This window comes from Cherax quadricarinatus, chromosome 5, assembly GCF_038502225.1.
Source record: "Cherax quadricarinatus isolate ZL_2023a chromosome 5, ASM3850222v1, whole genome shotgun sequence".
NCBI classification, from domain to species: domain Eukaryota; kingdom Metazoa; phylum Arthropoda; class Malacostraca; order Decapoda; family Parastacidae; genus Cherax; species Cherax quadricarinatus.
The window spans coordinates 73,018,375-73,041,556 of NC_091296.1; the positions used below are offsets into that span (position 1 = coordinate 73,018,375).

Genomic DNA, 23,182 nt, shown 5'->3' on the forward strand with positions numbered 1-23,182 from the left:
TAACATCTCGTCACGTACCATAACTCGCTGTTGTCTTCCCGACAGGTATTCCCTGTTCCATTGCAGTGCCTTCCCTGTTATCCCTGCCTTCACTTCCAGCTTTTGCACTAATGTGTTGTGTGGAACTATGTCAAACACCTTACAGACCAAGAAAACGCAATCTACCCACCTCTCTCTCTTATCTTACTGCTGTCACCTTGTCATAGAACTCCAGTAGGTTTGTAACACAGGATTTCCCGACCTTGAAACCGTGCTGGGTGTCGCTGATAAGCTCATTCGTTTCTATGTGTTCCACCACTCTTCTCCTGATTATCTTCTCCTGATTATCTTCTTCATGTGTGTGTGTGTGTGTGTGTGTGTGTGGTTTTTGCCATCTGATGTGTGTTGATACTGTGAGTCACCTCTCTCTCTCTCTCTCTCTCTCTCTCTCTCTCTTAACAACAGCAATAACAAACAACAACAACAATAACTGCAGCAACAATAACAGTAGCAACAGTAACATCAGTAACACAAACAGCAACAAGAGCAACAACATTAACACCAGTAACAACAGCAGCAGCAACAATATTAACACCAGTAACAACAATATTAACACCAGTAACAACAATATTAACACCAGTAACAACAACAACAATATTAACACCAGTAATAACAACAACAATATTAACACCAGTAACAACAACAACAATATTAACACCAGTAACAACAACAACAATATTAACACCAGTAACAACAACAACAATATTAACACCAGTAATAACAACAACAATATTAACACCAGTAACAACAACAACAATATTAACACCAGTAACAACAACAACAATATTAACACCAGTAACAACAGCATCAACAATATTAACACCAGTAACAACAACAACAATATTAACACCAGTAACAACAACAACAATATTAACACCAGTAACAACAACAACAACAATATTAACACCAGTAACAATAACAATATTAACACCAGTAACAATAACAATATTAACACCAGTAACAACAACAACAATATTAACACCAGTAACAACAACAACAATATTAACACCAGTAACAACAACAACAATATTAACACCAGTAACAACAACAACAATATTAACACCAGTAACAACAACAACAATATTAACACCAGTAACAACAACAACAATATTAACACCAGTAACAACAACAACAATATTAACACCAGTAACAACAACAACAATATTAACACCAGTAACAACAACAACAATATTAACACCAGTAACAACAACAACAATATTAACACCAGTAACAACAACAACAATATTAACACCAGTAACAACAACAACAATATTAACACCAGTAACAACAACAATATTAACACCAGTAACAACAACAACAATATTAACACCAGTAACAACAACAACAATATTAACACCAGTAACAACAGCATCAACAATATTAACACCAGTAACAATAACAACAATATTAACACCAGTAACAACAACAACAATATTAACACCAGTAACAACAACAACAATATTAACACCAGTAACAACAACAACAATATTAACACCAGTAACAACAACAACAATATTAACACCAGTAACAACAACAACAATATTAACACCAATAACAATAACAACAATATTAACACCAGTAACAACAACAACAATATTAACACCAGTAACAACAACAACAATATTAACACCAGTAACAACAACAACAATATTAACACCAGTAACAACAACAACAATATTAACACCAGTAACAACAACAACAATATTAACACCAGTAACAACAACAACAATATTAACACCAGTAACAACAACAACAATATTAACACCAGTAACAACAACAACAATATTAACACCAGTAACAACAACAATATTAACACCAGTAACAACAACAACAATATTAACACCAGTAACAACAACAACAATATTAACACCAGTAACAACAACAACAATATTAACACCAGTAACAACAATATTAACACCAGTAACAACAACAACAATATTAACACCAGTAACAACAACAACAATATTAACACCAATAACAATAACAACAATATTAACACCAGTAACAACAACAACAATATTAACACCAGTAACAACAACAACAATATTAACACCAGTAACAACAACAACAATATTAACACCAGTAACAACAACAACAATATTAACACCAGTAACAACATTAACACCAGTAACAATATTAACACCAGTAACAACAACAACAATATTAACACCAGTAACAATAACAACAATACTAACACCAGTAACAACAACAACAATGTTAACACCAGTAACAACAGCAGCAGCAACAATATTAACACCAGTAACAATATTAACACCAGTAACAACAATATTAACACCAGTAACAACAACAACAATATTAACACCAGTAACAACAACAACAATATTAACACCAGTAACAACAACAACAATATTAACACCAGTAACAACAACAACAATATTAACACCAGGAACAACAAAAACAATCAACAATATTAACACCAGTAACAACAACAACAATATTAACACCAGTAACAACAACAACAATATTAACACCAGTAACAACAACAACAATATTAACACAAGTAACAACAACAACAATATTAACACCAGTAACAACAACAATATTAACACCAGTAACAACAACAACAATATTAACACCAGTAACAACAACAACAATATTAACACCAGTAACAATAACAGCAATATTAACACCAGTAACAATAACAATATTAACACCAGTAACAATATTAACACCAGTAACAACAATATTAACACCAGTAACAACAACAACAATATTAACACCAGTAACAACAACAACAATATTAACACCAGTAACAACAACAACAATATTAACAAGTAACAACAACAACAATATTAACACCAGTAACAACAACAACAATATTAACACCAGTAACAACAACAACAATATTAACACCAGTAACAACAACAATATTAACACCAGTAACAACAACAACAATATTAACACCAGTAACAACAACAACAATATTAACACCAGTAACAACAACAACAATATTAACACCAGTAACAACAACAACAATATTAACACCAGTAACAACAACAATATTAACACCAGTAACAACAACAACAATATTAACACCAGTAACAACAACAACAATATTAACACCAGTAACAACAACAATATTAACACCAGTAACAACAACAACAATATTAACACCAGTAACAACAACAACAATATTAACACCAGTAACAACAACAATATTAACACCAGTAACAACAACAACAATATTAACACCAGTAACAACAACAACAATATTAACACCAGTAACAACAACAACAATATTAACACCAGTAACAACAACAACAATATTAACACCAGTAACAACAACAACAATATTAACACCAGTAACAATAACAACAACATTAACACCAGTAACAACAACAACAATATTAACACCAGTAACAACAACAACAATATTAACACCAGTAACAACAACAACAATATTAACACCAGTAACAACAACAACAATGTTAACACCAGTAACAACAGCATCAACAATATTAACACCAGTAACAACAACAACAATATTAACACCAGTAACAACAACAATATTAACACCAGTAACAATAACAACAATATTAACACCAGTAACAACAACAATATTAACACCAGTAACAATAACAACAATATTAACACCAGTAACAACAGCATCAACAATATTAACACCAGTAACAACAACAACACCAGTAACAACAACAATAACACCAGTAACAACACCAGTAACAACAACAATATTAACACCAGTAACAACAACAACAATATTAACACCAGTAACAATAACAATATTAACACCAGTAACAATAACAACAATATTAACACCAGTAACAACAACAATATTAACACCAGTAACAATAACAACAATATTAACACCAGTAACAACAACAACAATATTAACACCAGTAACAACAACAATATTAACACCAGTAACAATAACAACAATATTAACACCAGTAACAACAACAACAATATTAACACCAGTAACAATAACAACAATATTAACACCAGTAACAACAACAACAATATTAACACCAGTAACAACAACAACAATATTAACACCAGTAACAACAACAACAATATTAACACCAGTAACAACAACAATATTAACACCAGTAACAACAATATTAACACCAGTAACAACAATATTAACACCAGTAACAACAACAATATTAACACCAGTAACAACAACAACAATATTAACACCAGTAACAACAACAACAATATTAACACCAGTAACAACAACAATATTAACACCAGTAACAACAACAACAATATTAACACCAGTAACAACAACAACAATATTAACACCAGTAACAACAACAACAATATTAACACCAGTAACAACAACAATATTAACACCAGTAACAACAACAACAACAATATTAACACCAGTAACAATAACAACAATATTAACACCAGTAACAATAACAATATTAACACCAGTAACAACAACAACAATATTAACACCAGTAACAATAACAACAATATTAACACCAGTAACAATAACAATATTAACACCAGTAACAATAACAACAATATTAACACCAGTAACAATAACAACAATATTAACACCAGTAACAATAACAATATTAACACCAGTAACAACAACAACAATATTAACACCAGTAACAATAACAACAATATTAACACCAGTAACAACAATATTAACACCAGTAACAACAATATTAACACCAGTAACAACAATATTAACACCAGTAACAACAATATTAACACCAGTAACAACAATATTAACACCAGTAACAACAATATTAACACCAGTAACAACACCACCAACAACAATGTCATTAGCCGTCTCCCCTCCACCTGTGCATTAGGACCAGCTTATAGGGTCATTAGGAAGGTGATTACAGCACAAGAGTGACCCGGTTTACTGTAAAGGGTGACACTGCCAGTACCATCCAACACTCCCACTCACCTACTTATCTGCTACTACACACATTAATTATGGAAGGACGCGCAAGGAATGAGGAAGGATGTCTGTGATAGACCAGGAAGCCAGGAATGAGAGCAGGATGTCAGGTAGGAAACCAGGTATGAGACCAGGAAGCCAGGTGTGAGACCAGGAAGCCAGGTATGAAACCAGGAAGCCATGTATGAAATCAGGAAGCCAGGTGTGAGACCAGGAAGAGGGAGACGAAAAATTAATTAAAGGGGAAAGAGAAGAAGCAAAAGAGGAGGAACTGAAAGGATGGATGGGGAACTGGAGGGATTGGAAGGGGAACTGGAGGGATGGAAGGGGAGCTAGAGGGATGGAAGGGGAACTGGAGGGATGGAAGGGGAACTGGAGGGATGGAAGTGGAACTGGAGGGATTGGAAGGGGAACTGGAGGGATGGAAGGGGAGCTAGAGGGATGGAAGGGGAACTGGAGGGATGGAAGGGGAGCTGGAGGGATGGAAGGGGAACTGGAGGGATGGAAGGGGAGCTGGAGGGATGGAAGTGGAACTGGAGGAAGAGAAGGGGAACTGGAGGGATGGAAGGGGAGCTGGAGAGATGGAAGGGGAACTGGAGGGATTGAAGGGGAACTGGAGGGATGGAAGGGGAACTGGAGGGATGGAAGGGGAACTGGAGGGATGGAAGTGGAACTGGAGGGATGGAAGGGGAACTGGAGAGATTGAAGGGGAACTGGAGGGATGGAAGGGGAACTGAAGGGATGGAAGGGTAACTGGAGGGATTGGAAGGGGAACTGGAGGGATGGAAGGGGAGCTAGAGGGATGGAAGGGGAGCTAGAGGGATGGAAGGGGAACTGGAGGGATGGAAGGGGAACTGGAGGGATGGAAGTGGAACTGGAGGAAGAGAAGGGGAACTGGAGGGATGGAAGGGGAGCTGGAGAGATGGAAGGGGAACTGGAGGGATTGAAGGGGAACTGGAGGGATGGAAGGGGAACTGGAGGGATGGAAGGGGAACTGGAGGGATGGAAGTGGAACTGGAGGGATGGAAGGGTAACTGGAGGGATAGAAGGGGAACTGGAGAGATTGAAGGGGAACTGGAGGGATGGAAGGGGAACTGAAGGGATGGAAGGGGAACTGGAGGGATGGAAGGGGAACTGGAGAGATTGAAGGGGAACTGGAGGGATGGAAGGGGAACTGAAGGGATGGAAGGGGAACTGGAGGGATGGAACTGGAACTGGAGGGATGGAAGGGGAACTGGAGGGATGGAAGGGGAACTGGAGGGATGGAAGGGGAACTGAAAGCATTGAAGGGGAACTGGAAGGATGGAAGGGGAACTGGAGGGATGGAAGTGGAGCTGCAAGGATGGAAGGGGAACTGAAGGGATGGAAGGGGAACTGAAGGGATGGAAGGGGAACTGGAAGGATGGAAGGGGAACTGAAAGGATGGAAAGGGAATTGGAAGGATGGAAGGGGAACCGGAGGGTTGGAAGGGGAACTGGAAGGAAGAGGAACTGGAAGGATGGAAGAGGAACTGGAAGGATGGAAGGGAAACTGGAAGGATGGAAGGGGAACTGGAGGGATGGAAGGGGAACTGGAAGGATGGAAGGGGAATTGGAGGGATGGAAGGGGAGCTGCAAGGATGGAAGGGGAACTGGAGGGGTGGAAGGGGAGCTGGAAGGATTGAAGGGGAACTGGAGGGATGGAAGGGGAGCTGCAAGGATGGAAGGGGAACTGAAGGGATGGAAGGGGAACTGGAGGGATGGAAGGGGAACTGAAAGGATGGAAGGGGAACTGAAAGGATGGAAGGGGAACTGGAAGGATGGAAGGGGAACTGGAGGGAAGGAAGGGGAACTGAAAGGAGTGATAGCGCACAAAATGAAGGCCATGGGCATTACGGGGAAGATAGGCAGATGGATTTTCGGTTTCCTAACACACGGAACACAAAAAGTAGTAGTGAACAGGGCAAGATCCAGCATCAGCGAGGTCAAAAGCTCAGTTCCCCAAGGCACTGTCCTGGCACCTCTGCTGTTCCTCATCCTCATAGCATAGACAAAAACACCCGGCACACTTTTATATCATCATTTGCAGATGACTCTAAAATAAGCATGAAAGTCAGTACGGTAGAGGACACTGAAAAAGTACAGGAAGACATAAACGGTTTTCCAGTGGGCAGTGGAGAACAACATGGCGTTCAATGGTGATAAGTTCCAGCTGCTTAGGTATGGAAAGAATGAAGAACTCAAAAGGAGCACTATATACAAAACTCAAGAGGGTCACCAAATAGAACGTAAGGAACACGTAAAAGACCTAGGAATAATTATGTCAGCTGACCTTTCTTTTAAAGACCATAACAAGACAAAGATCACGACAGCCAGGAAGATGACTCGGTGGATAGTGAGAACTTTCAAAACAAGGGAAACAGTGCCGATGGTGACACTCTTCAAATCGCTAGTGCTCCCTCACTTAGAATATTGCTCAGTGCTGACGGCCCCGTTCAGGGCAGGAGAAATATCGGAGCTGGAACAAATACAGAGATCGTTTACGGCTCACATTGAGCCAGTAAAGCACTTAAACTACTGGGAACGCCTGCAAGTCTTGAACATGTACTCATTGGAGCGGAGGAGGGAGAGGTACATGATAATATATACCTGGAGGGTACTCGAGGGCTTGGTCCCAAATCTGCACACTGCCATAACAACATACTGGAGTGAGAGATATGGGAGGAAGTGTAAAATAAACCCAGTGAGGAGCAGGGGTGCGGTGGGGACAATAAGGGAACACTGTATCAACATCCGGGGTCCCAGACTTTTCAACATCTTACCAGAAGATATCAGAAACACTGCTGGAACAAGTGTTGAAGCCTTCAAAAGAAACTAGACAAGTATCTTCACCAGGTGCCAGATCAACCAGGCTGTGATGGATATGTGGGGCAGCGGGCCTCCAGCAGTAACAGCCTGGTTGACCAGGCGAGCACCAGACGAGCCTGGCCCATGGCCGGGCTCAGAGAGTAGATATACTCTCGAAATTCTTCAAATGTATATAAAAGGTATGGAAGGGGAACTGGAAGGAAGGAATTTTAACTGGAAGGAAGGGGAACTGGAAGGATGGAAGGGGAACTGGAAGGATGGAAGGGGAACTGGAAGGATGGAAGGGGAACTGAAAGGATGGAAGGGGAGCTGGAAGGATGGAAGGGGAACTGGAAGGATGGAAGGGGAACTGGAAGGATGGAAGGGGAACTGGAAGCAAGGAATTGGAAGGAGAACTGGAAAAATGGAAGAGAACTGGAGGGATGGAAGGTCAACTGGAAGGATGGAAGGGCAACTGAAAGGATGGAAGGGGAACTGGAAAGATGGAAGGGAACTGGAAGGATGGATGAGGAACTGAAGGGATGGAAGGGGAACTGGAGGGATGGAAGGGGAACTGGAAGGATGGAAGAAAACTGAAAGGATGGAAGGAGAACTGGAATGATAGAAGGGGAACTGAAGGGATGGAAAGGGAACTGGAAAGAGTGGAGGGGAACCGGAAAGATGGGAGGGGAACTGGAAAGAGGGTAGGGGAACTGTAAAGAGGGGAGTGGAACTGTAAAGAGGGGAGGGGAACTGGAAAGAGGGGAGGGAAACTGGAAAGAGGGGAGGGAAACTGGAAAGAGGGGAGGGAAGTAGGTCAGAGTAATGGAGGCAAGATGGGACACAGATAAGACGGTCAGGTGTTTAATTACTAGACGTGTGCTTGTGTGCGTGCGCGCGCTCAGTAATAACCCACATAGATACAAAAGTCAGATGATGAATTTGTCTATATATTTCGACCCTCTTGTGGGGTCGTCTTCAGCTTTGAGGGTCGTGTGAGATGTGCCCTGACACTGTCTGAGGCTGTGTGAGATGTGCCCTGACACTGTCTGAGGCTGTGTGAGATGTGCCCTGACACTGTCTGATGCTGTGTGAGATGTGCCCTGACAGTGTCTGAGGCTGTGTGAGATGTGTCCTGACACTGTCTGATGCTGTGTGAGATGTGTCCTGACACTGTCTGATGCTGTGTGAGATGTGCCCTGACAGTGTCTGAGGCTGTGTGAGATGTGCCCTGACACTGTCTGAGGCTGTGTGAGATGTGCCCTGACACTGTCTGATGCTGTGTGAGATGTGCCCTGACAGTGTCTGAGGCTGTGTGAGATGTGTCCTGACACTGTCTGATGCTGTGTGAGATGTGCCCTGACAGTGTCTGATGCTGTGTGAGATGTGTCCTGACACTGTCTGATGCTGTGTGAGATGTGCCCTGACAGTGTCTGAGGCTGTGTGAGATGTGCCCTGACAGTGTCTGATGCTGTGTGAGATGTGTCCTGACAGTGTCTGATGCTGTGCGAGATGTGTCCTGACACTGTCTGAGGCTGTGTGAGATGTGCCCTGACAGTGTCTGATGCTGTGTGAGATGTGTCCTGACACTGTCTGAGGCTGTGTGAGATGTGTCCTGACAGTGTCTGATGCTGTGTGAGATGTGTCCTGACACTGTCTGATGCTGTGTGAGATGTGCCCTGACACTGTCTGATGCTGTGTGAGATGTGTCCTGACACTGTCTGATGCTGTGTGAGATGTGCCCTGACAGTGTCTGATGCTGTGTGAGATGTGTCCTGACACTGTCTGAGGCTGTGTGAGATGTGTCCTGACAGTGTCTGATGCTGTGTGAGATGTGCCCTGACAGTGTCTGAGGCTGTGTGAGATGTGTCCTGACACTGTCTGAGGCTGTGTGAGATGTGTCCTGACAGTGTCTGATGCTGTGTGAGATGTGTCCTGACACTGTCTGATGCTGTGTGAGATGTGCCCTGACACTGTCTGATGCTGTGTGAGATGTGTCCTGACACTGTCTGAGGCTGTGTGATATGTGCCCTGACAGTGTCTGATGCTGTGTGAGATGTGCCCTGACACTGTCTGATGCTGTGTGAGATGTGCCCTGACACTGTCTGATGCTGTGTGAGATGTGTCCTGACACTGTCTGATGCTGTGTGAGATGTGTCCTGACAGTGTCTGATGCTGTGTGAGATGTGTCCTGACACTGTCTGAGGCTGTGTGAGATGTGCCCTGACAGTGTCTGAGGCTGTGTGAGATGTGTCCTGACACTGTCTGATGCTGTGTGAGATGTGTCCTGACACTGTCTGATGCTGTGTGAGATGTGTCCTGACAGTGTCTGATGCTGTGTGAGATGTGTCCTGACACTGTCTGAGGCTGTGTGAGATGTGTCCTGACAGTGTCTGATGCTGTGTGAGATGTGCCCTGACACTGTCTGATGCTGTGTGAGATGTGCCCTGACACTGTCTGATGCTGTGTGAGATGTGTCCTGACACTGTCTGAGGCTGTGTGAGATGTGCCCTGACACTGTCTGATGCTGTGTGAGATGTGTCCTGACACTGTCTGATGCTGTGTGAGATGTGTCCTGACAGTGTCTGATGCTGTGTGAGATGTGTCCTGACACTGTCTGAGGCTGTGTGAGATGTGTCCTGACAGTGTCTGATGCTGTGTGAGATGTGCCCTGACACTGTCTGATGCTGTGTGAGATGTGCCCTGACACTGGTTGATGCTGTGTGAGATGTGTCCTGACACTGTCTGATGCTGTGTGAGATGTGCCCTTACAGTGTCTGAGGCTGTGTGAGATGTGCCCTGACAGTGTCTGATGCTGTGTGAGATGTGTCCTGACAGTGTCTGATGCTGTGTGAGATGTGTCCTGACACTGTCTGAGGCTGTGTGAGATGTGCCCTGACAGTGTCTGATGCTGTGTGAGATGTGTCCTGACACTGTCTGAGGCTGTGTGAGATGTGTCCTGACAGTGTCTGATGCTGTGTGAGATGTGTCCTGACACTGTCTGATGCTGTGTGAGATGTGCCCTGACACTGATGCTGTGTGAGATGTGTCCTGACACTGTCTGATGCTGTGTGAGATGTGCCCTGACAGTGTCTGATGCTGTGTGAGATGTGTCCTGACACTGTCTGAGGCTGTGTGAGATGTGTCCTGACAGTGTCTGATGCTGTGTGAGATGTGCCCTGACAGTGTCTGAGGCTGTGTGAGATGTGTCCTGACACTGTCTGAGGCTGTGTGAGATGTGTCCTGACAGTGTCTGATGCTGTGTGAGATGTGTCCTGACACTGTCTGATGCTGTGTGAGATGTGCCCTGACACTGTCTGATGCTGTGTGAGATGTGTCCTGACACTGTCTGAGGCTGTGTGAGATGTGCCCTGACAGTGTCTGATGCTGTGTGAGATGTGCCCTGACACTGTCTGATGCTGTGTGAGATGTGCCCTGACACTGTCTGATGCTGTGTGAGATGTGTCCTGACACTGTCTGATGCTGTGTGAGATGTGTCCTGACAGTGTCTGATGCTGTGTGAGATGTGTCCTGACACTGTCTGAGGCTGTGTGAGATGTGCCCTGACAGTGTCTGAGGCTGTGTGAGATGTGTCCTGACACTGTCTGATGCTGTGTGAGATGTGTCCTGACACTGTCTGATGCTGTGTGAGATGTGTCCTGACAGTGTCTGATGCTGTGTGAGATGTGTCCTGACACTGTCTGAGGCTGTGTGAGATGTGTCCTGACAGTGTCTGATGCTGTGTGAGATGTGCCCTGACACTGTCTGATGCTGTGTGAGATGTGCCCTGACACTGTCTGATGCTGTGTGAGATGTGTCCTGACACTGTCTGAGGCTGTGTGAGATGTGCCCTGACACTGTCTGATGCTGTGTGAGATGTGTCCTGACACTGTCTGATGCTGTGTGAGATGTGTCCTGACAGTGTCTGATGCTGTGTGAGATGTGTCCTGACACTGTCTGAGGCTGTGTGAGATGTGTCCTGACAGTGTCTGAGGCTGTGTGAGAAGTGCCCTGACACTGTCTGAGGCTGTGTGAGATGTGCCCTGACACTGTCTGATGCTGTGTGAGATGTGCCCTGACACTGTCTGATGCTGTGTGAGATGTGCCCTGACACTGTCTGATGCTGTGTGAGATGTGCCCTGACAGTGTCTGAGGCTGTGTGAGATGTGTCCTGACAGTGTCTGAGGCTGTGTGAGATGTGCCCTGACAGTGTCTGATGCTGTGTGAGATGTGCCCTGACAGTGTCTGATGCTGTGTGAGATGTGCCCTGACAGTGTCTGATGCTGTGTGAGATGTGCCCTGACAGTGTCTGATGCTGTGTGAGATGTGCCCTGACAGTGTCTGATGCTGTGTGAGATGTGTCCTGACAGTGTCTGATGCTGTGTGAGATGTGCCCTGACAGTGTCTGATGCTGTGTGAGATGTGCCCTGACAGTGTCTGAGGCTGTGTGAGATGTGTCCTGACACTGTCTGAGGCTGTGTGAGATATGCCCTGACAGTGTCTGATGCTGTGTGAGATGTGTCCTGACACTGTCTGAGGCTGTGTGAGATGTGCCCTGACAGTGTCTGAGGCTGTGTGAGATGTGCCCTGACAGTGTCTGAGGCTGTGTGAGATGTGCCCTGACACTGTCTGAGGCTGTGTGAGATGTGTCCTGACAGTGTCTGAGGCTGTGTGAGATGTGTCCTGACAGTGTCTGAGGCTGTGTGAGATGTGTCCTGACACTGTCTGAGGCTGTGTGAGATGTGCCCTGACAGTGTCTGAGGCTGTGTGAGATGTGCCCTGACACTGTCTGAGGCTGTGTGAGATGTGCCCTGACAGTGTCTGAGGCTGTGTGAGATGTGCCCTGACACTGTCTGAGGCTGTGTGAGATGTGCCCTGACAGTGTCTGAGGCTGTGTGAGATGTGTCCTGACACTGTCTGAGGCTGTGTGAGATGTGCCCTGACAGTGTCTGAGGCTGTGTGAGATGTGTCCTGACACTGTCTGAGGCTGTGTGAGATGTGCCCTGACAGTGTCTGAGGCTGTGTGAGATGTGTCCTGACACTGTCTGAGGCTGTGTGAGATGTGTCCTGACAGTGTCTGAGGCTGTGTGAGATGTGTCCTGACACTGTCTGAGGCTGTGTGAGATGTGCCCTGACAGTGTCTGAGGCTGTGTGAGATGTGCCCTGACAGTGTCTGAGGCTGTGTGAGATGTGTCCTGACACTGTCTGAGGCTGTGTGAGATGTGCCCTGACAGTGTCTGAGGCTGTGTGAGATGTGCCCTGACAGTGTCTGAGGCTGTGTGAGATGTGCCCTGACACTGTCTGAGGCAAACGTGTCACAGAAGTGCTGTGTAAGCTTCGTAGGTCAGTGATACAGCGTTGAACCTGCCACGTTCAGGACCACTGTCAGAGAGAGAGGGACAGAGAGCAAGTAATAAAGTAAGGAAGAAAGGGGGTTAAGGAAGAGAGGGAGGGAGGAAGGGGAGAAAGGAAGGGATGGTGAATCGAGAGGGCATCATGCTTGAGTAACACTGGCTACGTCAACCTGGGGGCATCACCCCCCTCACCCCTCTATTCCACCTTCCAGGATTCCCCTACCACCCAGTCTAACACACACACACACACACACACACACACACACACACACACACACACACACACACACACACTCACACACACACACACACACAACTAACACACACACACACACACACACACACACACACACACACACACACACACACACACACACACACACACACACACACGCACACGCACACAACTAACACACACACACACACACACAACTAACACACACACACACACACACACAACTAACACACACACACACACACACACACACACACACACACACACACACACACACACACACAACCTCACTCAAGGAGAAAGATCTTGGGGTGAGTATAACACCGAGCATGTCTCCGGAAGCACACATCAATCAGATAACTGCTGCAGCATATGGGCGCCTGGCAAACCTGAGAACAGCATTCCGACACCTTAGTAAGGAATCATTCAAGACACTGTACACCGTGTATGTCAGGCCCATACTGGAGTATGCAGCACCTGTTTGGAACCCGCACTTGATAAAGCACGTCAAGAAACTAGAGAAAGTACAAAGGTTTGCAACAAGGTTAGTTCCAGAGCTAAGGGGAATGTCCTATGAAGAAAGATTAAGGGAAATCGGCCTGACGACACTGGAGGACAGGAGGGTCAGGGGAGACATGATAACGACATATAAAATACTGCGTGGAATAGACAAGGTGGACAAGGACAGGATGTTCCAGGGAGGGGACACAGAAACAAGAGGCCACAATTGGAAGTTGAAGACACAAATGAGTCAGAGAGATAGTAGGAAGTATTTCTTCAGTCATAGAGTTGTAAGGCAGTGGAATAGCCTAGAAAATGACGTAGTGGAGGCAGGAACCATACACAGTTTTAAGACGAGGTTTCATAAAGCTCATGGAGCGGGGAGAGAGAGGGTCTAGTAGCAACCGGTGAAGAGGCGGGGCCAGGAGCTAGGACTCGACCCCTGCAACCACAAATAGGTGAGTACAAATAGGTGAGTACAACTACACACACACACACACACACTCACAACTAACACACACACACACACACACACTCACAACTAACACACACACACACACACACACACACACACACACACACTCACAACTAACACACACACACACACACACACACACACACACACACACACACACACACACACACACACACACACACACACACACACAACAAACACACACAAACACACACACACACACACACACACACACACACACACACACACACACACACACACACACAGAACAGTGTATTTCTCCATTACAATGGTACTGGAATGATCTTGAAGACTGAAACTGGAAAGCACCACCTGAAACCAAGGTAGACGGGAGGAAGGGGAAGAGGAGGCAGGGGAAGGGGAGGCAGGGAAGAAAGGGAAGCAATCGTTGAACTAATGTTCCGTAAGGTTGAAAGTCCCACACCTTGCAAGAGGCAGAGTGACCCTTGTCACTCCTCCTCCAAGGTCAAGGTCACTTCCCCACCTCGCTCTTGCCGGATCAATGAGTATTTGTTTTGTCTTTGTTTAATGTCATCGTTGCCTCTTATTTCTTTTTTCTTGTTTGATTTTTTTTTCAGTTGTAGTTTTCATATTACGTGTTAGTATTTTATGTATATCTTTGATATACCTTTGATGGGTTTCGAGAGTATTCATACTCTGGTAGCCCGGCCTTGGGCCAGGCTTGTATGGTGCTTGCCTGGTCAGTCAGGTTGTTGCTGTCATTTTCCTAACGTCCGTGATGTTTGCCTTATTATGTTCTTCGATAAAAAAAAGTCACGTTGACAGTATTGCTCCCAAATCTCTCATTTGTTCCCTTCTTTCTATTTGGTGATCTTATGTTGTGTATAGTGTCTCTCTTCGAGTTCCTCATTCTATCCATATCTAAGTAGTTAGAACGTGTCACTGTTGAACGTCATGTTTTTGTTGTAGTTGTCATTTGGTGTTACTTTTGGTTTTGAATATTGAGACACTTATGCAGCATATCGGAATCTTTATTCAGGAAACGTTTCGCCACACAGTGGCTTCATCAGTCCAATGCAAAGAGGAAGGCGTAAGGAGAGGAGGAGTATGAGGTAATCAGTCCCTCAGCCTGGAGTCGATGTGTTCAGTCCATCAATCTTGTAGAATGTACAGCATATGGCCGTAGACGTGGCTTATATACTGTAGTGAGGTGATGTGAAGCAGGCGGAGGCGGGGTCATAGTGGTACCATCCACTAGTCGAAGTAGGTCTTCGTCCAAAGGTTGAACAAGTGTTGAAGAATTCTTTGTAACAAGATCCCATGATGCTGCAGTGTCTGACAGTTGTGATGAATGGTTTGAAAAACCGACAAGTTGAAGATTGAGACACAACTGTCAGACACTGTAGCATCATGGGATCTTGTTACAAAGAATTCTTCAACACTTGTTCAACCTTTGGACGAAGACCTACTTCGACTAGTGGATGGTACCACTATGACCCCGCCTCCGCCTGCTTCACATCACCTCACTACAGTATATAAGCCACGTCTACGGCCATATGCTGTACATTCTACAAGATTGATGGACTGAACACATCGACTCCAGGCTGAGGGACTGATTACCTCATACTCCTCCTCTCCTTACGCCTTCCTCTTTGCATTGGACTGATGAAGCCACTGTGTGGCGAAACGTTTCCTGAATAAAGATTCCGATATGCTGCATAAGTGTCTCAATCTTCAACTTGTCGGTTTTTCAAACCATTCATCACAACTTTTGGTTTTGTATAAATAACGAGAACTTTCAAAACAAGTGAAACAGTGCCTATAGATATTATTCAAATCACTTGTGCGCTCTTGGTTATTGTTCAGTGTTGTTCAGGGCAGGAGAGATATCACAGCTGGAACAGATACAGAGATCATTTACGGCCCAAGTAGAGCCAATAAAGCATTTAATTTACTGGGAACGTCTCATTGTTCTAAATATGTACTCATTGAAACAGAGGAGAGAGAGATACGTGATAATATATAACTGGAAGGTTGACCAGATAAGTACCAGCCTTGTCTGGTACTTATCTGGTCAACCTGGCTGTTGCTGTTGGCGGCTCGCTGCCCCACATATTCCTCACAGCCTGGGTGATCCGTTATTTGTCCCAGCAGTGTTTCTGATATCTTCTGGTAAGATGGTGAATAGTCGGGGGCCACGGATATTGATACAAAGTTTTCCTGTTGTGTCCTTGGCGCCCCTGCTTTTCACCGAGTTTATTTTACATTTCCTCCCATATCTCTCAGTCGAGTTTTGTCGCAAATCTGCATACTGCCATAACAACATACTGGACTGAGAGATATGGGAGGAAATGTAAAATAAACTCGGTGAAAAGCAGGGGCGCCAAGGACACAACAGGAAAACTTTGTATCAATATCCGTGGCCCCCGACTATTCACCATCTTACCAGAAGATATCAGAAACACTGCTGGGACAAATAACGGATCACCCAGGCTGTGAGGAATATGTGGGGCAGCGAGCCGCCAACAGCAACAGCCAGGTTGACCAGATAAGTACCAGACAAGGCTGGTCCTGGACATGGCTGCGGGAGTAGGAAAACTCTTGAGACTCATCACAGGTTAATGTTTTGGTGTAGTTTTGTTGTTTAAATTTATGTTGTTGTGGCGGCAGGTGTGATCGGAGGTGTGATTGTTAATGAAATTAATGTGCAGACACCTATGTTCCTGTGACAGGTGTGAGGGACGGGTGCAGCCTGTCACATACACAGACACATGTACAGACACAGGTGTACACACACACACGGATGTAGACACACTGTTGAAAAGCCTAGTTGTTCATCAATCTAGTTAAATTGTTCTTCAGTCTAAATTGTTCTTCAGTCTAGTTAAATTGTTTTTAAATCTAGTTAAATTGTTCTTCAGTCCAGTTAAATTGTTCTTCTATCTAGTTAAATTGTTCTTCAGTCACTATAAATTGTTCTTCAGTCCAGTTAAATTGTTCTTCTATCTAGTTAAATTGTTCTTCAGTCACTATAAATTGTTCTTCAGTCCAGTTAAATTGTTCTTCAGTCACTATAAATTGTTCTTCAGTCACTATAAATTGTTCTTCAGTCACTATAAATTGTTCTTCAGTCACTATAAATTGTTCTTCAGTCACTATAAATTGTTCTTCAGTCACTATAAATTGTTCTTCAGTCACTATAAATTGTTCTTCAGCCACTATAAATTGTTCTTCAGCCACTATAAATTGTTCTTCAGTCACTATCTAGTGTTTGCCAAGTACCTTCCAAAATCCACTGGAACACTTGTGTCTGTCAGGTACTGCCTAATCCACTGGAGCACTTCACTGTCTGCCAAGTACTGCCTGGGAGTATCAGGTGAGTGAAACGTAGTGTAAATAAATATCCACACGTTGGAAACGTGTCCATTTATTTATTTTCTCAATGGCTTTACATGTGTATAAACAGATATGCATTATAATCTATTTTAGGGTGTCATTCACCTACACCAGAAATTGTAGCAGGCCTCAGGAACGATCCTTGTGGAAACCCGCGTGTCGTATTTTCCCATTCCAGTATTTCTTCTCGGACCATCATCAGTCTTAGTATTCTTCCTGTTGGGTATTCTTTGATTCACTGTAGAAGTTTCTTTGTTATTCGTGCCTGCTCCTCCAGTTGTTGATCCAGTTTCTTGTGTGGTACTACCTCAGATGTCTTTTAACACTCAAAGAATACACATATACAGTCCACCCATTCTCTCTCTCTCTCTCTCTCTCTCTCTCTCTCTCTCTCTCTCTCTCTCTCTCTCTCTCTCTCTCTCTCTCTCTCTCTCTCTCTCTCTCTCTCTCTCTCTCTCTCTCTCTCTCTCTCTCTCTCTCTCTCTCTCTCTCTCTCTCTCTCTCTCGTCAGCCTCATTTCCATTACCTTGTCATAGAACTCAAGTAGGTTGTCAACCAGGATTTACTGTCTCTAAAACCGTGCTGGCTGTTGTTTTTAAACTCGCACTTTTCATGGTGTTCCACTACTCATCTTTTTATGATCTCCCACACCTTACATACTGTGCATGTCAGTGGCATTACCCTGTAGTTTAATGCTACCTGTCTGTCCCCTTTCATAAATATTGCTAGTATGTTTGTTGTCTTCTACCTGTCAGACAGTTGCCCTGTATCAAGTGACATGTAGAATTTAGCTAGCAGCTCACTACAGTGCTTCTGCTTCCTCTTTCAGAACCTACAGAAATATATTGTCTAGTCCTATTGCCTGTACAATATCTTAATCAATAGTGTCTTCTCTTGTGTGCATTGTGTTCAGTACTCACTGGTATACTCTTCCTCTTTCACTTCACTTAGTTTCTCTGAAACTACCTTAAATCTTTTGTTCAGCATTTCGCAGACAGTCTGGTCACTTCTAGTAACTCTCCTCTCTTCTTCAGTTGTATTACCTGCTCCTTTACTGACTTTTTCCTTCTGATGTGACTGTATAGCAGCTTCGAGTCACATCTGGCTTTCGAGTGTGTGTGTGTGTGTGTGTTAGTTAGTTACCATTTTGTCCTAGGCACATGTCGATTAGACACTAGGCCTGTTGTAGGTGTGTAGGTGTGTGTGTGTGTGTGTGTGTGTGTGTGTGTGTGTGTGTGTGTGTGTGTGTGTGTGTGTGCGCGCGGACGTGAACCTCAAGAGACCTCAGACCAAAGCACTGTTCATCCTTGTGTTGATGCTGCTGCTACCCCTCATCCCCTAAACTACGTCCCCACCTCCCATCCCCAACATCCACGCCACCCCTACACCTCCCAGGATCCATTCCCCTCCAGACACCCATGCCTCCCCCTAACCTATTCCCCCTCATCTCTCTTGACATATCCTCTTCCCCCCCACCCCACTCATCTCCGACAAGGTATCATCCAACTCCTTTCTCTCTTCAACCCACGTCGCTTTGTAAATATGTTCTTCCCCACCTCTCTCTCTCTCATTTGTATGACCCTAGTGGGTTTACCGCTTTGCTTTGATTATAATAATTCTCTCTCCTCTCTCTCTCTCTCTCTCTCTCTCTCTCTCTCTCTCTCTCTCTCTCTCTCTCTCTCTCTCTCTCTCTCTCTCTCTCTCTCTCTCTCTCTCTTTTTACACAGGGTTTGACAAGGTTAAGGATCCCTAGCTTTATTGACAAGCTATTTACAGGTTAAGGATTCCTAACTTTATTGGCAAGCTAAGAGCTGTTACCTACATCAGCTAATTTGAAAGCATTTTTATTGTTATGAGACATACAAGTAGGGAACAGGATGAAGTTGGAGCCATCTGTGGGCCAGCATTTTCATTTGATCAACTGACTTTATCTCGTTGACATCATTATGCTGTACGAATGTGTTCCATACTCGAGTCATCCTGGGTATGTATGATCTCAGATGGAGTGATGTTCTGGAGAAGGGTACAGCCAGAGTGAAGTTGCTGCTTTCTGCCCGTCTTGTGGCATAAAAGCTTGTTTCATGCTGTCCTCGAAGTGGGTCCAAGTGTGGTATTTTGACAATATTGGCCTTGTACATAACAGTAAGGCCACCCACATCCCTCCTATGTTGAAGGCTCTGCTGAAATGACAGATCTATCCAAGATGGGTCCAGGCGAGAGATGAGACGTCTTGCTCTGTTCTCTACTCTGTCAAGCAGTCGCAGATGAGAGGGGGGGGGGCAGGCAAACCAAGAAAGTGGAGCATACTCAAGGTGTGAGCGTACTTGTGCCTCGTACAGGATCTTGCAACCCCTACTGTCAAGCAGATGCGAGATACGGCGAAGTGCTGTAAGCTTCCTGGCTGCCTTGTTTGCAAGATTTACAACATGGTTCTTCATGGTTAGTTTGGAGTCAAATTTAACCCCAAGGATATCAACTTCTTCTCCAGGTGCCAACACCCTCCCATTCATCCTTACTACTGCACCAGCATTACCATCATGTAGCTTAGAGCAGCTGGCATTTCTTCTCTTGGATAAGTGAATGTCAGTGTACAGTCGTCTGCATATGCATGTGATTCTGGGATGAGATGAAGAAGGTCGTTGAAGTAGACATTCCATAACAATGGACCCAGCACGCTTCCTTGTGGAACACTGCCCCAATAGGATGTCTTGCTGATTCCGTTCCATTGAGAACTACACTTAGAGATCTACCATGAAGGTAATCACTGAGGAGACATAGCGTAGAGCCTGCAATTCCCAGAGCTTGAAGTTTTGCTAAGAGGCCCTGGTGCCACACCCGGTCGAATGCGCCAGCAATGTCCAGTGCTACCACACAGCTGACTTTGGATTCATCCAGTGACTGGTGCCACTTAGTGGAGAGGTTTAACAACAGAAGCCATATTGACGATCACAAAGTAGTGAGTGGTACTCAAAAAACTCTGTCATTTGTCTTGAGATTATTGTCTCAAGGATCTTACCAGTGAACATCAAAATGGTATACAATACCGACAGGTTGGTAGGTAAGACACATAGGCAACAGTTAGGCAACTTTATTCCGAAACGTTTCGCCTACACAGATAGTTCCTGACTATGGAACTGAACTTCTCCAGGCCGAGGGACGGACAACCTCAAATTCTACGACTTTAAGGGTGATGGACTGATTACATCGTCTTCTCTACTGTTCCTGCCTACTTTCTGTATTCGACTGAAGAAGCCTACTGTGTAGGCGAAACGTTTCGGAATAAAGTTGCCTAACTGTTGCCTATGTGTCTTACCTACCATCTTACCAGTGATTGACAGGAGTGACACTGGTCTGTAGTTGCTGATTTCTGCTCTGCTCTTCTTTTTGTGAACAGGGACTACATTTGCCTCTTTCCATAGAGAGGGCCATTTACACTGTACTAGGCAGTGCTGAAAGATGCGAGTTAGAGGTACTGCTAGCTGGTCTGCACATCTTCTCAACAATCTTGGGCTCAACTTGTCTGGGCCCACAGCCTTTTCTTGGTCAAGCGATTTAAGAAGGAAATGCACCTCCTGCCTTATTGTCACCACTGACAGTTTTGACACAGTTCTTGCAGCTAGCCAAGGAGGGTTCCTTGGTGGATCAGGAACTTGCATTTTGGTAGCAAAGTGTTCAGCAAAGAGGTCCGCCTTCTCTTGACTACTAGTAGAGGTGGTCCCATCCTGTCGATTTAGAGGTGGAATAAGTTCATCAGGCAGATAACCTTGTCTGTCCTTGACCAGGGACCACCAGGTTTTGGAGCCTACCCTACCTGATGCTAGCTTTCTTTTAGTGTCCACCTCCCATTTAGCAATGGCCCACTTTTGAACATCACCCATATGCCTACAGGCTTGCGTGTGCAAGTTCCTGTTATAGGTGGTAGGATGTCTCTTATACCTTCGCCATGCTTTGTACTTAGCAGTAGCAGCCTCTCTACAACGAAAGCCAAACCAAGGCTGATCTGTAGGCTTTGTCACATATTGCCGGTGAAGAATGTGTTCTTGTTGTAGATTAAGGATGTGTCCAGTGAAGGCTTTCACTTAGTTGTCAGCATCCCCTTGGAGAAGAGCATTCCAATCGGTGGTGGCGAGCTCAGAGCAAAGGGCTCTGGCTCTCTCTCTCTCTCTCTCTCTCTCTCTCTCTCTCTCTCTCTCTCTCTCTCTCTCTATCTATCTATCTATCTATCTATCTATCTATCTATCTATCTATCTATCTCTCATTACAGTAAGGGATGAAGCTGCCGTAGATGACGAATCCTAGCTGAAATACTTGATAATATCGTCTTTGCCTTAGTGGTCTCCCAGCACAGGCTGACACCTTGTACGAGCACCATCCAGCATGATGGCATATGACAGGCAACTACAGCTAGCCGTCGTTCCCACTATGTAATTATCATATAGAATAAGGTAGCCGCACACTGCTGATGTATCCAAATTTTTTTAATAAAAAAAAATATCTTACACGCATGCTCATACACACGCGCACACACGAACGCCTGACTTTCACAGGTATCTGTAGAGAGAGAGACGGAGAGAGAGAGCACCCTTGCAATGCTTGTACTTAGTGTTTAATCTGGAAGAAGTGAAACAGTGTTGGAGGCTTCAAATAGAAAGGTGATGCTGGGGCACCTCTGTTGTTATTGTTGGAGGAGGAGGAGGAGGAGGAGGAAGAGGAGGAGGAAGAGGAGGAGGAGGTGATGGTGGAGTGATGGTAGTGCTGTGACTTGAGGCATGACCACCGTAGCCTTGAATCTTCCAGAGAAAAGTGAGGGAGGTATAGTGGTGCTCCACACCACCACATACTCCACACCACCACATACTCCACACCACCTCATACTCCACACCACATACTCCACGCCACCACATACTCCACACCACGTACTCCACACCACCTCGTACTCCACACCACATACTCCACGCCACCACATACTCCACACCACATACTCCACCCCCTCATACACCACAACACACTCCACACTGCACATACTCCACACCACAACATACTCCACACCACCTCATACTCCACACCACATACTCCACACCACAACATACTCCACACCACATACTCCACGCCACCACATACTCCACACCACAACACACTCCACACCACAACACACTCCACACTGCACATACTCCACACCACCACATATTCCACACCACATACTCCACACCACCACATACTCCACACCCCCTCATACTTCACACCACATACACCACAACATACTCCACGCCACCACATACTCCACACCACAACACACTCCACACCACAACACACTCCACACTGCACATACTCCACACCACAACACACTCCACACTGCACATACTCCACACCACAACACACTCCACACTGCACATACTCCACACCACAACACACTCCACACTGCACATACTCCACACCACAACACACTCCACACTGCACATGCACACCACT

The 23,182-nt window shown here is 44.8% G+C and overlaps 1 protein-coding gene across 5 annotated transcripts in view; it reads left to right on the forward strand.

Moving 5' to 3' along the window:
• The window catches only part of LOC128685096 (uncharacterized), a 937,077-nt gene that overhangs the window by 522,411 nt on the left and 391,484 nt on the right, over positions 1-23,182 (forward strand). The gene's annotated exons all lie outside the window — the stretch shown is intronic.